This window comes from Gorilla gorilla, chromosome 12 (genome assembly GCF_029281585.2).
Source record: "Gorilla gorilla gorilla isolate KB3781 chromosome 12, NHGRI_mGorGor1-v2.1_pri, whole genome shotgun sequence".
NCBI classification, from domain to species: Eukaryota; Metazoa; Chordata; class Mammalia; order Primates; family Hominidae; genus Gorilla; species Gorilla gorilla.
This window is the reverse complement of record NC_073236.2, coordinates 77,155,280-77,169,036: the sequence shown is the minus strand read 5'-3', so window position 1 is coordinate 77,169,036 and position 13,757 is coordinate 77,155,280. Positions and strand designations below refer to the sequence as shown.

The 13,757-nt window shown below is 37.3% G+C and overlaps 1 long non-coding RNA gene across 3 annotated transcripts in view; it reads right to left on the bottom strand.

Annotated features, from left to right (window-relative positions):
* The window catches only part of LOC109025646 (uncharacterized), a 72,844-nt gene that overhangs the window by 30,065 nt on the left and 29,022 nt on the right, over positions 1-13,757 (bottom strand). Inside the window, exons 2-3 of one of the 3 annotated variants that reach the window (XR_002004558.3) lie at positions 7,925-8,039; positions 6,966-7,058 (exon numbers count right to left, since the gene is read on the bottom strand). This is a non-coding gene — a long non-coding RNA (uncharacterized lncRNA). The remainder of the gene's footprint in view (positions 1-6,965; positions 7,059-7,924; positions 8,040-13,757) is intronic. The other 2 variants (XR_010130118.1, XR_010130119.1) reach the window with 2 other exon arrangements.

The window sequence follows — 13,757 nt, the reverse complement described above, 5'->3', positions numbered from 1 at the left end:
AGCAGTGATGATGAGCCTTTTTTCATATATTTGTTGGCTGCATAAATATCTTCTTTTAAGAAGTGTCTGTTCATATTCTTTGCCCACTTTTTGGTGGGGTTGTTTGTTTTTTTCTTGTAAATTTGTTTAAGTTCTTTGTAGGTTCTGGATATTAGCCCTTTGTCATATGGATAGATTGCAAAAATTTTCTCCCATTCTGAAGCTTGCCTGTTCACTCTCATGATAGTTTCTTTTGCTGTGCAGAAGCTCTTTAGTTTAATTAGATCCCATTTGTCAATTTTGGCTTTTGTTGCCATTACTTTTGGTGTTTTAGTCATGAAGTTTTTGCCCATGCCTATCTCCTGAATTGTGTTGCCTAGGTTTTCTTCTAGGGTTTTTATGGTTTTAGGTCTTATGTTTCAGTCTTTAATCCATCTTGAGTTAATTTTTATGTAAGGTGTAAGGAAGGGGTCCAGTTTGTTTTCTGCATATGGCTAGCCAGTTTTCCTAACACCATTTATTCAATAGGGAGTCCTTTCCCTATTGCTTGTTCGTGTCAGGTTTGTCAAAGATCAGATCGTTGTAGATGTGTAGTGTTATTTCTGAGGCCTGTATTCTGTTCCATTGGTCTATATCTCTATTTTGGTACCAGCACCATGCTGTTTTGGTTGCTGCAGCTTTGTAGTGTAGTTTGAAGTCAGGTAGCAAGTAGCATGATGCCTCCAGCTTTGTTCTTTTTGCTTAGGATTGTCTTGGCTATGTGGGCTCTTTGTTGGTTCTATATGAAATTTAAAGTAGATTTTTCTAATTCTGTGAAGAAAGGCAATGGTAGCTTGATGGAGATAGCATTGAATCTATAAATTACTTTGGGCAGTATGGCCATTTTCACAATGTTGATTCTTCCTATCCATGAGCATGGCATGTTTTTCCATTTGTTTGTGTCCTTTCTTATGTCCTTGAGCAGTGGTTTGTAGTTCTCCTTGAAGAGATTCTTCACATCCCTTGTAAGTTGTATTCCTAGATATTTTATTCTCTTTGTAGCAACTGTGAATGGGAGTTCACCAGGATTTGGCTCTCTGTTTGTCTATTATTGGTGTATAGGAATGCTTGTGATTTTTGCACATTGATTTTGTATCCTGAGGCTTTGCTGTAGTTGCTTATCAGCTTAAGGAGATTTTGGGCTCACACAATGGGGTTTTCTAAATATACGATCATGTCATCTGCAAACAGAGACAATTTGACTTCCTCGCTTCCTATTTGAATACCTTTGTTTATTTCTCTTGCCTGATTGCCCTGGCCAGAACTTCCAATACTATGTTGAATAGGAGTGGTAAGAGAGGGCATCCTTGTGTTGTGCAGGTTTTCAATGGGAATGCTTCCAGTTTTTGCCCATTTAGTGTGATATTGGCTGTGTGTTTGTCATAAATAGCTCTTATTATTTTGAGATATGTTCTATCAATACCTAATTTATTGAGAGTTTTTGCATGAAGTGGTGTTGAATTTTGTTGAAGGCCTTTTCTGCATCTATTGAGGTAATCATGTGGTTTTTGTCATTGGTTGTGTTTATGTGATCAATTACGTTTATTAATTTGCGTTTGTTGAACAAGCCTTGCATCCCAGGGATGAAACCAACTTGACTGTGGTAGATAAACTTTTTGATGTGCTGCTGGATTCGGTTTGCCTGTATTTTATTAAGGATTTTCACATCAATGTTCATCAGGTATATTGGCCTGAAATTTTCTTTTTTAGTTTTGTCTCTGCTAGGTTTTGGTATCAGGATGATGCTAGCCTCATAAAATGAGTTAGGGATGAGTCCCTTTTTTTTTTCCAATGTTTGGAATAGTTTCAGAAGGAATGGTACCAGCTCCTCTTTATACCTCTGGTAGAATTTGGCTGTGAATCCATCCAGTCCTGGAATTTTTTTGGTTGGTAGGCTATTAATTACTGCCTCAATTTCAGAACTTGCTATTGGTCTATTCAGGCATTTGACTTCTTCCTGGTTTAAACTTGGGAGGGTGTATGTTTCCAAGAATGTATCCATTTCTTCTAGATTTTCTAGTTTATTTGCATAGAGGTGTTTATAGTATTCTCTGATGGTAGTTTGTATTTCTGTGGGATCAGTGGTGATATCCCCTTTATCATTTTTTATTGTATCTATTTGGTTCTTCTCTCTTTTCTTCTTTATTTGTCTGGCTAGTGGTCTATCTATTTTGTTGATCTCTTCAAAAAACCAGCTCCTGGATTCACTGATTTTTTTGAAGGGTTTTTCGTGTCTCTGTCTCCTTCAATTCTGCTCTAATCTTAGTTATTTCTTGTCTTCTGCTAGCTTTTGAATGTGTTGGCTCTTGATTCTCTAGTTCTTTTCATTGTGATGTTAGGGTGTCGATTTTAGATCTTTCCTGCTTTCTCTTGTGGGCATTTAGTGCTATAAATTTCCTTCTAAACACTGTTTTAGCTGTGTCCCAGAGATTCTAGTATGTTGTGTCTTTGTTCTCATTGGTTTCAAAGAACTTATTTATTTCCACCTTAATTTTGTTATTTACCCTGTAGTCATTCAGGAGCAGGTCATTCATTTTCCGTGTAGTTGTGCGGTTTTGAGTGACTTTCTTAATCCTGAGTTCTAATTTCATCGCACTGTGCTCTGAGAGACTGTTTGTTATGATTTCTGTTCTTTTGCTTTTGCTGAGGAGTGTTTTACTTCCAATTATGTGGTGGATTTTAGAATAAATGCAATATGGTGCTGAGAAGAATGTATATTCTGTTGATTTGGGATGGAGAGTTCTGTAGATGTCTATTAGGTCTGCTTGGTCCAGAGCTGAGTTCAAGTCCTGAATATCCCTGCTAATTTTTTGTCTCATTGATCTATCTAATGTTGACAGTGGGGTGTTAAAGTCTGCCACCCTTATTGTGTTGGAGTCTAAGTCTCTTTGTAGGTCTCTAAGAACTTGCTTTATGAATCTGGGTGCTCCTGTATTGGGTGCATATATATTTAGGATAGTTAGCTCTTCTTGTTGCATTGATCCCTTTACCATTATGTAATGCCCTTCATTGTCTCTTTTGATCTTTGTTGGTTTAAAGTCTGTTCTATCAGAGATTAGGATTACAATTCCTGCTGTTTTTTTGCTTTCCATTTGCTTGGTAAATATTCCTCCATCCTTTTATTTTGAGCCTATGTGTGTCTTTGCATGTGAGATGGTCTCCTGAATACAGCATGGTAATGGGTCTTGACTCTTTATCCAATTTGCCAGTCTGTGTCTTTTAATTGGAGCATTTATCCCATTTACATGTAAGGTTAATATTGTTATGTGTGAATTTGACCCTGTTGTCATGATGCTAGCTAGTTATTTTGTCCATTAGTTGATGTAGTTACTTCATAGTGTTGATGATCTTTACAATTTGGTATGTTTTTGCAGTGACTGGGAATGGTTTTTCTTTTCCATATTTAGTGCTTCCTTCAGGAGCTCTTGTAAGGCAGGCCTGGTGGTGACAAAATCTCTTAGCATTTGCTTGTCTGTAAAGGATTTCATTTCTCCTTTGCTTGTGAAGTTTAATTTGGCTGGATATAAAATTCTGGGTTGAAAATTTTTTTTAAGAATGTGGAATATTGGCCCCCACTCTCTTCTGGCTTGTAGGGTTTCTGCTGAGAGATCTGCTGTTAGTCTGATGGCTTCCCTTTGTGGGTAACCCGACCTTTCTCTCTGGCTGCCATAAACATTTTTTCCTTTATTTCAACCTTGGTGAATCTGACGATTATGTGTCTCGGGGTTGCTCTTCTCGAGGAGTATCTTTGTGGTGTTCTCTGTATTTCCTGAATTTGAATGTTGGCCTATCTTGACTTGTTGGGGATGTTCTCCTGGATAATATCCTGAGGAGTGTTTTCCAACTTGTTTCCATTCTCCTTGTCACTTTCAGGTACACCAGTCAGATGTAGGTTTGTTCTTTTCACATAGTCCCATATTTCTTGGAGGCTTTGTTTGTTTCTTTTCATTCTTTTTTCTCTACACTTGGTTTCACACTTTATTTCATTAAGTTGATCTTCTCAATCTCTGATATCCTTTCTTCCACTTGTGTATGCTTCACAAAGTTCTCGTGCTGTGTTTTTCAGCTCCATCAGGTCATTTATGTTCTCCTCTAAACTGATTATTCTAGTTAGCAATCCTCTAACCTTTTATCAAGGTTCTTAGGTTCCTTGCATTGGGTTAAAACATGCTCCTTTAGCTTGGAGCAGTTTGTTATTACCCACCTTCTGAAGCCTTCTTCTGTCAATTAGTCAAACTCATTATCCATCCAGTTTTGTTCCCTTGCTGGCGAGGAATTGTGATTCTTTAGAGTAGAAGAGGCATTCTGGTTTTTGGAATTTTCAGCCTTTTTGCGCTGGTTTCTCCCCACCTTCATGGATTTATCTACCTTTGGTCTTTGATGTTGGTGACCTTCGGATGGGGTTTCTGAGTGGACATCTTTTTTGTTGATGTTGATGCTATTCCTTTCTGTTTGTTAGTTTTCCTTCTAACAGTCAGGCCCCTCTTCTGCCGGTCTGCTGGAGCTCGCTGGGGGTCCACTCCAGACCCTGTTTGCCTGGGTATCACCAGCAGGGGCTACAGAACAGCAAAGATTGCTGCTGTTCCTTCCTCTGGAAGCTTCATCCCAGAGGGGCACCCACCAGATGCCAGCCAGAGCTCTCCTGTATGAGGTGTCTGTCGGCCCCTGCTGGGAGCTGTCTCCCAGTCAGGAGACATGGGGGTCAGGGACCTGCTTGAGGTGGCAGTCTGATCCTTAGCAGAGCTCAAACACTGTGATGGGAGATACGCTGCTCTCTGCAGAGCCGGCAGGCAGGGATGTTTAAGTCTGCTGAAGCTGCGCCCACAGCCGCCCCTTCCCCCAGGTGCTCTGTCCCAGGGAGATGGGGGTTTTATCTATAAGCCCCTGACTGGGGCTGCTGTCTTTTTTTCAGAGATGCCCTGCCCAGCGAGTAGGAATCTAGAGAGGCAGTCTGGCTGCAGTGGCTTTGCTGAGCTGCAGAGGGCTCTACCCTGTTGGAACTTCCCGGGGGCTTTGTTTCCACTGTGAGAAGAAAACTGCCTACTCAAGCCTCAGTAACGGCGGACGACCCTCCCACCACCAAGCTTGAGCATCCCAGGTGGACTTCAGACTGCTGTGCTGACAACGAGAATTTCAAGCCAGTGGATCTTAGCTTGCTGGGCCCCTGGGGGTAGGATCCACTGAGCTAGACCACTTGGCTCCCTCACTTCAGCCTCCTTCCAGGGGAGTGAACAGTTCTTTAGTGCTGGCATTCCAGGAGCCACTGGGGTATGAAGACAAAAAAAAACTCCTGCAGCTAGCTCGGTGTCTGCCCAAATGGTCACCCAGTTTTGTTTTTGAAACCCAGGGCCCTGGTGGCATAGGCACCCAAGGGAATCTCCTGGTCTGTGGGTGGTAAAGACTGTGGGAAAAGCATAGTATCTGGGCCAGAGTCCATCATTCCTCATGGCACAGTCTCTCACTGCTTCCCTTGGCTGGTGGAGGGAGTTCCCTGACCCCTTGCGCTTCCTAGGTGAGGCAACATCCCACCCTGCTTTGGCTCACACTCCATGGGCCACACCCACTGTCTAACCAGTCCCAATGAGATGAGCCAGGTACCTCAGTTGGAAATGCAGAAATCATCTGCCTTCTGTGTTGATCTCTCTGGGAGCTACAGACCAGAGCTGCTCCTATTCAGCCATCTTGCCAGTCTCTAAACATAACATCTGTGTCTTCTTTTAGAATATAATCATGGCAGTTTGTTTCCTCTATTCTAATATTCCCTCTCCTTTTATGTATTAACTGTCTACAGACAGAGAGAGAGAATTATTTTTCTTTGCTTCATTTGTTAGGGTTTCTAGGACACTGTTGAAAAATATTAAGATGATGCATTTTTGTGTTATACCTGACTCAAACAGGAATATCTCTCTAGTGCTTTAAGATTTAATGCAAAGTTTGCTATTGACATCAGATACATACTCTTTATCAAATTAAGCAAGTTTTATTCTCTTCATAGCTTATGAAAATTCAAGAATTGGTGTTGCCTTTTCTGAATCTATCAAAAGTAGTAAATGACCTGTAATATATTAATATATATATATTTTTAGACAGAGTTTTGCTCCTGTTGCCCAGGCTGGAGTGCAATGTCTGGATCTCAGTTCACTGCAACCTCCTCCTCCCAGGTTCAAGTGATTCTCCTGCCTAAGCCCCCTGAATAGCTGGGATTACAGGTTCACACCACTATGCCCAGCTAATTTAATTGTATTTTTAGTAAAGACGGGATTTCACTATGTTGGCCAGACTGGTCTTGAACTCCTGACCTCAGGCGATCCACCCGCCTCAGCCTCCTAAAGTGCTGGGATTACAGGCATGAACCACCACACCTGGCCTATATTAATATATTGAATTAAAGTAATAAATGTGCTGATGTTGAACCATTCTTCCATTTCTAATTTTATATTGAATTAAAGTAATAAATGTGCTGATGTTGAACCATTCTTCCATTTCTAAATTCTATTTGATGATGATGTATTGTTTTTCATATACTGCTATATTTAGATTTACTAATATTTAATTTACTAATATTTAATTTAGATTCTTTGTATCTATATTTATGAATGAGACGGGGCTACAATTTTTTCTTTGTTTTTTTTCTTTTGTTTTATTTTTGTTTGTTTTTAGTCTAAATATTATGTTAACCTCATAGAAGGGATTTGACAGATTTCTATCTCTTTCTAGCCTCTAAACCAGTTTAAATAACATAAGAAGTTTCTCACGTCTTCAAGGTTTGAGAAAATTTACCCACAAAATCACCTAGACCTGGAACTTTGTGGGGAAGAATATGTTTGACTATCTTAAAAAAAAAAGCCTAAGAATATTGATCTATTTTTTTTTACCTTTTCTTGCATATAATTTGACAGTTTTATATTTTCTTAAAAACTCTTCAAGCTGAGCATGGTGGCTCATACCTGTAATCCCAGCACTTTGGGAGCCTGAGGTGGGAGGATTGCTTGATTCCAGGAGTTCAAGACCACTCTAGGCAACAAAGAGAGACCTCATTTCTACAAAAAAATAACAAAAATTAGCAAGGTGTGGTAGCATGCACCTGTGGTCCCAGCTACATGGGAGGCTGAGGCAGGACGATCACTTGAGCCTAGGAGGTTGAGGCTGCAGTGAGCTGTGATTGTACATACCACTGCCCATGAGCCTGGGTGACACAGTAAAACCCTGTCTCAAAAAAAAAAAAAAAAAAAAAACCAAACAAACAAACAAAAAAAACCTTCTATTTCATCTAGTTTCTCAATATATTGTTATAAAGTTGCATATACTGTTCTAATACTTTTCACATCTCCTGACTATAGTTATGCCACTATTCTGTTATCAGTGCTGATATTGTGCTTTTTTCTTTTTTATTAGAATTAGTAGAGGTTTGTTTATTAAATTGCTCTTTTTAAAGAACCAGTTATTTGGTCCGTAGTTTTATTTATATCAAATTTCTGTTTCTATCTTTATTTTCTTCTTTCTAATTTTGTTTTTTTCCATTTTCTCATATTGAATGCTCTGTTCATCTATAGTCAGACTTTTTCCAATAAATGCATTTTAAAGACTATACATACTACTGAGTAACATTTTGGCCATATCCTACAGCTTTTTTCTTTTTATCTACCTTATGGAAGTATAATTTACATGGCATAAAACTCATTCTAAGTGGAAAATTCAGTTATTTACAGTAATTATTCTAATAAATTTATAGAGTTGTACAACCATCATCATAATCTAATTTTAGACTGTTTCCATCATACTAAAAGGAAAACTTCTACCCTTTTGCAGTCACTAGTCATTCCCAAACACTTGATCATTTTTTAAAAGACAAGTGTTCAAATTCCACTGCAATGTAAATCAGGATGTGTAAGGATATCATTCTCACCTGTGTATGTTCTAAAAGATCCTCAGGTAGATTCAACTTTGACCCAGGTTTGAGAACCACCTTGATACAGGCAGAAAGAATTTAAACTGCTTGGCGAGACAGGAATTAAGGAGAGCTACAAAGTTAAATAATTCATTGCGACACAGTTTAAGGAATCAGAAATTCTTGAAATTACCTTGGTAACACAGGATCGTTGAGTCCAGGGATTGAAGCAATTCATTTTTATATTTCTCACGAAGCCAAGTACAGTGATTTACATAAAGATGATGCTTCAAATATGTTTTAAATATGGAGTAGACTTTGTTATATACAGATGTCAAAACTACACAGATTATTCCCTAAAAGTTATCTTTTGACTTAACATTAAAACTTATTTAGAAAACTGTTTTTCTATAGTTTTAAAGTTTATTAAGTCTAACATAACAAAGTATCATAAGTACTGTACTTCCTAAACCAACACATTTCCTATTAGAAAAAGCCAAATTAGTTCATCATAATGAATGCTATATTGCAAACCCTGTACAATAATTAACGACAAATTAATTGCTATTAATATAAAAATGTATTGGATTTAATTCACTTGCAAAAGTATTATCTGTATATTATAAAGTGAGTGACTGTTATTCTTTGTATAATTATTCTTCAGCAGGAAGTGTCTTTTTTAAAAAGTATTTTAATATATTATTACCTCAATAATATTAAAGCAGCACACTGACAATTTAGTTTCAATATTCCTTTTGAATTAAACATTTGACTTCTTTGAATTATCTGAAATTCTCAAATTAGAAATTGATTTGTAGTTTTGCCATTTATAGATTCAGTATAACAACTCTAAAGCTTTTTCATTGTGGTCAAAAACACAAAATTTACCATCTTAACCATTTTGAGTGTATGGTACATTAGTGTTAACTATATGTATGTTGTTATATAACAGATCTCCAGAATTTTTCATCTTGTAAAACTGAAAATCTACATCCTTTGAACAATAACTCCCCTTTTCTCCCTCCCCTAGACCCTAGCAATCACCATTCTACTTTCTGTTTTGTTTTCTTTTTCTTTTTTTTGAGACAAGGTCTCACTCTGTCACCCAGGCTGGAGTCCAGTGGCACAAACACAACTCACTGCACCCTCAACCTCCCAGCCTCAAGCAATCCTTGTGCCTCAGTTTCCAGAGTAGCCGGGACTACAGGCACATGCCACTATGCCCAGCTAATTTTTAAATTTTTTGTAGAGTCAAGTCTGGCTGGGTTGTCCAGGTTAGTCTTGAACTCCTTAGGCTCGAATAGTCCTGCCACCTCAGCCTCCCAAAGTGCTGGGATTACAGGTATGAGCCACCATGCCTGACCTACTTTGTGTTTTTGAGAATTTGACTATTTTAGATATCTCATATAAGCAGAATCACTCAGTATTTGTCTTTTTGTGATTGATGTTGTTCAGTTAGCATAATGCTCTCAAGGTTCTTCCATGTTATTGCATTTGACAGGATTTCCTTCTTTTTATAGCTGAATAATATTCCATTGTATATGTACCACATTTCCTTTATCCATTCATCTATTGATGGACATTTAAGTTGCTTCCACCTTTTAGCTACCGTGAATAATGCTGCAATGAACATCGATGTGCAAGTATCTCTTTGAGATCCTGGTTTCAATAATTTTAAGTATATGTACCCAGAAGTGGCATTGCTAGATCGTATGATAATTCCATTTTTCCACAGAAAAACACAGAACTGTTTCCCATAGTGGACACATCATTTTACATTTCCACTAACAATGCCAACTTTTATATAACCTTGTCAGCACTTGTTATTTTCTGTGTGTGCATGTGTTTATAGTGGGCATCCTAAAAGATGTGAGGTGATAGTTCATTGTGATTTTGGATTGCATTACCCTAATGATTAGTGACATTAAGCATTTTTTCACATGCTAATTGGCCATTTGTATATCTTCTTTGGAGAAATGACTTTTCAAGTTCTTTGCCATTTTTAAATTGAATTGTTTGTTTTGTTGTTGTGTTGTTGAGTTGTAGGAGTTCTTTATGTATTCTGGATATTAACACCTTATCAGATATATGGATTGTGAATATTTTCTCCCATTTTATAGGTTGCCATTTTAGCTCTGGTGATTGTTTCCTTTGCTGCACAGAATTTTTGAGTTTGATGTGGTTTCCTTTGTAGATTTTTGCTTTTGTTGTCTGTGCTTTTGGTATCATATTCAAGAAATCACTGCCAAATCCAATGCCACGAAGATTTCTCTATGTATTTTCTTCTAGGAGTTTTATAGTTTTGGGCCTTACATTTAACATTTTAATGCATTTTGAGTTAATGTTTTTATATGATGTAAGACAAAGGTCTAGCTTCCTTCTTTTGCATGTAGATATAGTTTTTTCCAGCACCATTTGTTGAAGGAACTATCCTTTCCCACCTTGGCACCTTTGTCAAAGATTATCTGACCATATATGTCAGTGTTTATTTTTAGGTTTTCTATTCTGTTCCATTGGTCTGTATGTGCATCCTTGTGCATGTACCAGACTGTTATGATTACTGTATGTAGGAGATTGGTGAGAGTGGTGGGAGAAGCTATAGGGAAAGGAGCAGGCTTTCTGAAAGGTCAGAAGGCTCCACATAGCTTCGGGGGAGAATAAGCTGAAGGCAGCTTTCTCTTACCCTGAGGCAGAGGGCAAGGAGTAGTACAAGAAAGTGTAGGAGAATTTATCGTAAACAGACTTGTTTACCTATGTTGTCCAGAAACCAAACTTTGATAATCGGCTGTGACCTTTTCCCTAAAAGGGGAACAATAATGTTAATTACCTGCAGATTGTGTCTGCTCCAGGCTTTTGGCATTATGTTTGTACCGAATAAAAGCAAGCAGCTCCAGCTGTTCGAGGCTGCTCTCTTTTTCAGCCACTAGAGCTGGCAGCCCGCTAACTGCTCTTTCACTGCATACCTATGTCTGAGTACTCCTTTCATCTGTTGCTCGGCCAAGGTCTATGGGGCAGACCTGGCAACTATAGCTTTGTAATATGTTTTGAAATCATGACGTGTGAGGCACCCAACTTTGTTTTTCTTATTCAAGATTATTTTGGCTTTTCAAGGTCCTTTGAGGTTCCATATGAATTTTAGGATTTTTCTATTTCTGCCAAAAAATAATGCCATTGGGATTTTAATAGGGATTGCATTTAATCTTGTGAATCTTGTGCATTGTGGATCTCCCATGTTTGTGTAGTATGAACATTTTAACAATATTGTCTTCCGCTCCATGAACCAAATGTCTTTCCGTTTATTTGTGTTTTCTTTAATTACTTTCAGCAATGTTTTGCAGTTTTTAGTGTATAAGTCTTTTGCCTACTTTGTTAAGTTTATTCCTATTTTATTCTTTCTGATGCTATTATAAATGGGATTGTTTTCTTAATCTCCTTTTCAAATTAGTCATTGTTAATGTATAGAAATGCAACTGGTTTTTATGTATTTATTTTGTTTCCTGTAACTGCTGAATTCAGTTATTGGTTCTAACCGTTTTTTTTTTTTTTTTTTGGTGAAATCTTCAGGGTTTTTATATACAAGAACATGCCATATGTAACAGATAATTTTACTTCTTTCTTTCCCATTTGGATGCCTTTTATTTCTTTTTCTTGCTTGATTGCTTCAGCAAGGATTTCAGTACTATGTTGAATATAAGTGGTAAGAGTGAGCATCCTCGTCTTATTCCTTAGAGGAAAAACTTTCAGTTTTTCACCATTTACCTCTAAAGTTTTATCGTTTTGATATCTAATGGACATGTATAATCAAAGATTCCTAGTTTATTAGCACCAGTTCCATGAGAGTGAGGACTAGCCAGGATCTTAATCAAGGACACGAGAAAAAATACAAGAGCTGATACACTAGGCAACAGCTCAAATTCAGCAAGCTTGTGTTTTACTCCAAGTCAGTCACTAATTTGCAGTGTTCCTGTAGGCAAGCTTTTATTCTGCTCCAAGAATCTGTTTTATCTTCTGTGAAAAGAAATAATATTGGAAGATAAATTTTACCTCCTAAAGGTACTATGATACTATACTAGCCTAAAATTTGTATGTAAATTACATTATGCTAATTGGTGATAAAAATAACTTTAGCAGAATGTGGGATTACAGCATAATCTTTTTATGGGAAAAGATTATTGAGAGCCTCATTTTTATTCTGAAAAGAAAATTAAACTTTATAAAGATGATAATTTTGGGATTTGCATTTATACTGATCTTTAAAAATCATAATGGCAACTACTAGCTATATATAAATAACATAACTGTATATTTAAGCACAGTGCTTTGAACAAGTAAGCATGCAAGAAAGTCTGTTGAATATCTGTTAAATAAAAAGATAATTTTAAAATTGTTGGCTTTATTATATTTTCCTTATATATTATATTACCTTTTCTATTACTCATCATCTAAGTATCTAAATCAGGTATGAATGGATGAGGCTCTGGGTATAATCCTTGCTGGGGCACAATTTTTCTTCATCTGTGGACATGTGAAACTAGAAAACAAGTTATCTGCTCCCAATACAATGGTGGGCACAGAATGACAATGAAAGATATTCCAGTTCAAAAAATAAGAAAATGAAGAAAAATAAGGGGTTACTGGTCCCAAGCAATTTTGAAATCCAGCTGGAGAAACTCCACTAAGTTTCAAGGTCTGGGAATTATCCTCAGTGGTACAGAACATTTCTAAAAAACACTTTAAAAAATCTTTTTTAATGAAAGGAAGCACATGTTTGCAGCTGTATAATCTTATCAGCCTGTTTCCTGCTTGTATAATTTTTGAAATCTGATCACCTTCTTTCTTTCATACTCTATTTCTTTTGGTCCAGGTTGACAGTGTTTCTGCAGATATAAAATTCTCAAGAACCCTCTGGATCTCCCATGTATGTCACAGGAAAGAGCCTCATCCACAGATTTCCTAGATAATATCATCTCTATTTTTAGCTTTCGCTAAAAGAAGTCTGAAAGACAAAGTCTTTAAGCTTCCTAGAAGCTCTCTGGTTTGAGATCTATGACTAATACCCTTAATCTTTTTTTTTTTTTTTTTTGAGATGGAGTCTTGCTCTGTTGCCAGGCTGGAGTGCAGTGGCACGATCTCAGATCACTGCAACCTCCACCTCCTGGGTTCAAGCAATTCTCTTGCCTCAGCCTCCTGAGTAGCTGGGACTACAGACATGTGCCACCACGCCTTTAGTAATTTTTCTTTTTAGTAGAGACAGGGTTTTACCATGATGGCCAGGATGGTCTTGATCTCTTACCCTTGTGATCTGCCCACCTTGACCTCCCAAAGTGCTGGGATTACAGGCGTGAGCCACCATGCCTGGCCCTTAATCTTTTAAAATAACATTTTGTGTGATTGAATTCTCTGACCTTTTGATCTTTCTGAGATATTAATAAAAGATACTCTAGCCACACCATTAGCTTTTTCTCTACCATACACTTCCCTGACAGTGAATCTCTTAATTTTCATGTCTTTTATAATCTGGATCGTCTGAGAATTTCCCAAATCATCAAATCCTGGATTCTATTTGTTTAATTATTCTTTCCTCAATTTATTTCTTTCCTCTTCATTTCACTATAAGCACAGTAAGAAGAAACCAAGTTGTACTTCAAAATACTTTACTTGGAAATCACCTCAGCTAAATGTCCAATTTCATTGTTTCTAAGTTCTGATTGCCACATAACTGCAGGACACAATTTCTTAAAGTCCATATTTCTACTAACATTCTGTTCAATGCAATATAGATTTTTAAAAATCATGATCTTCAGTATTCTTCCAGCTTCCACCAATCAATTCCAAAGTCACTTCCACATAT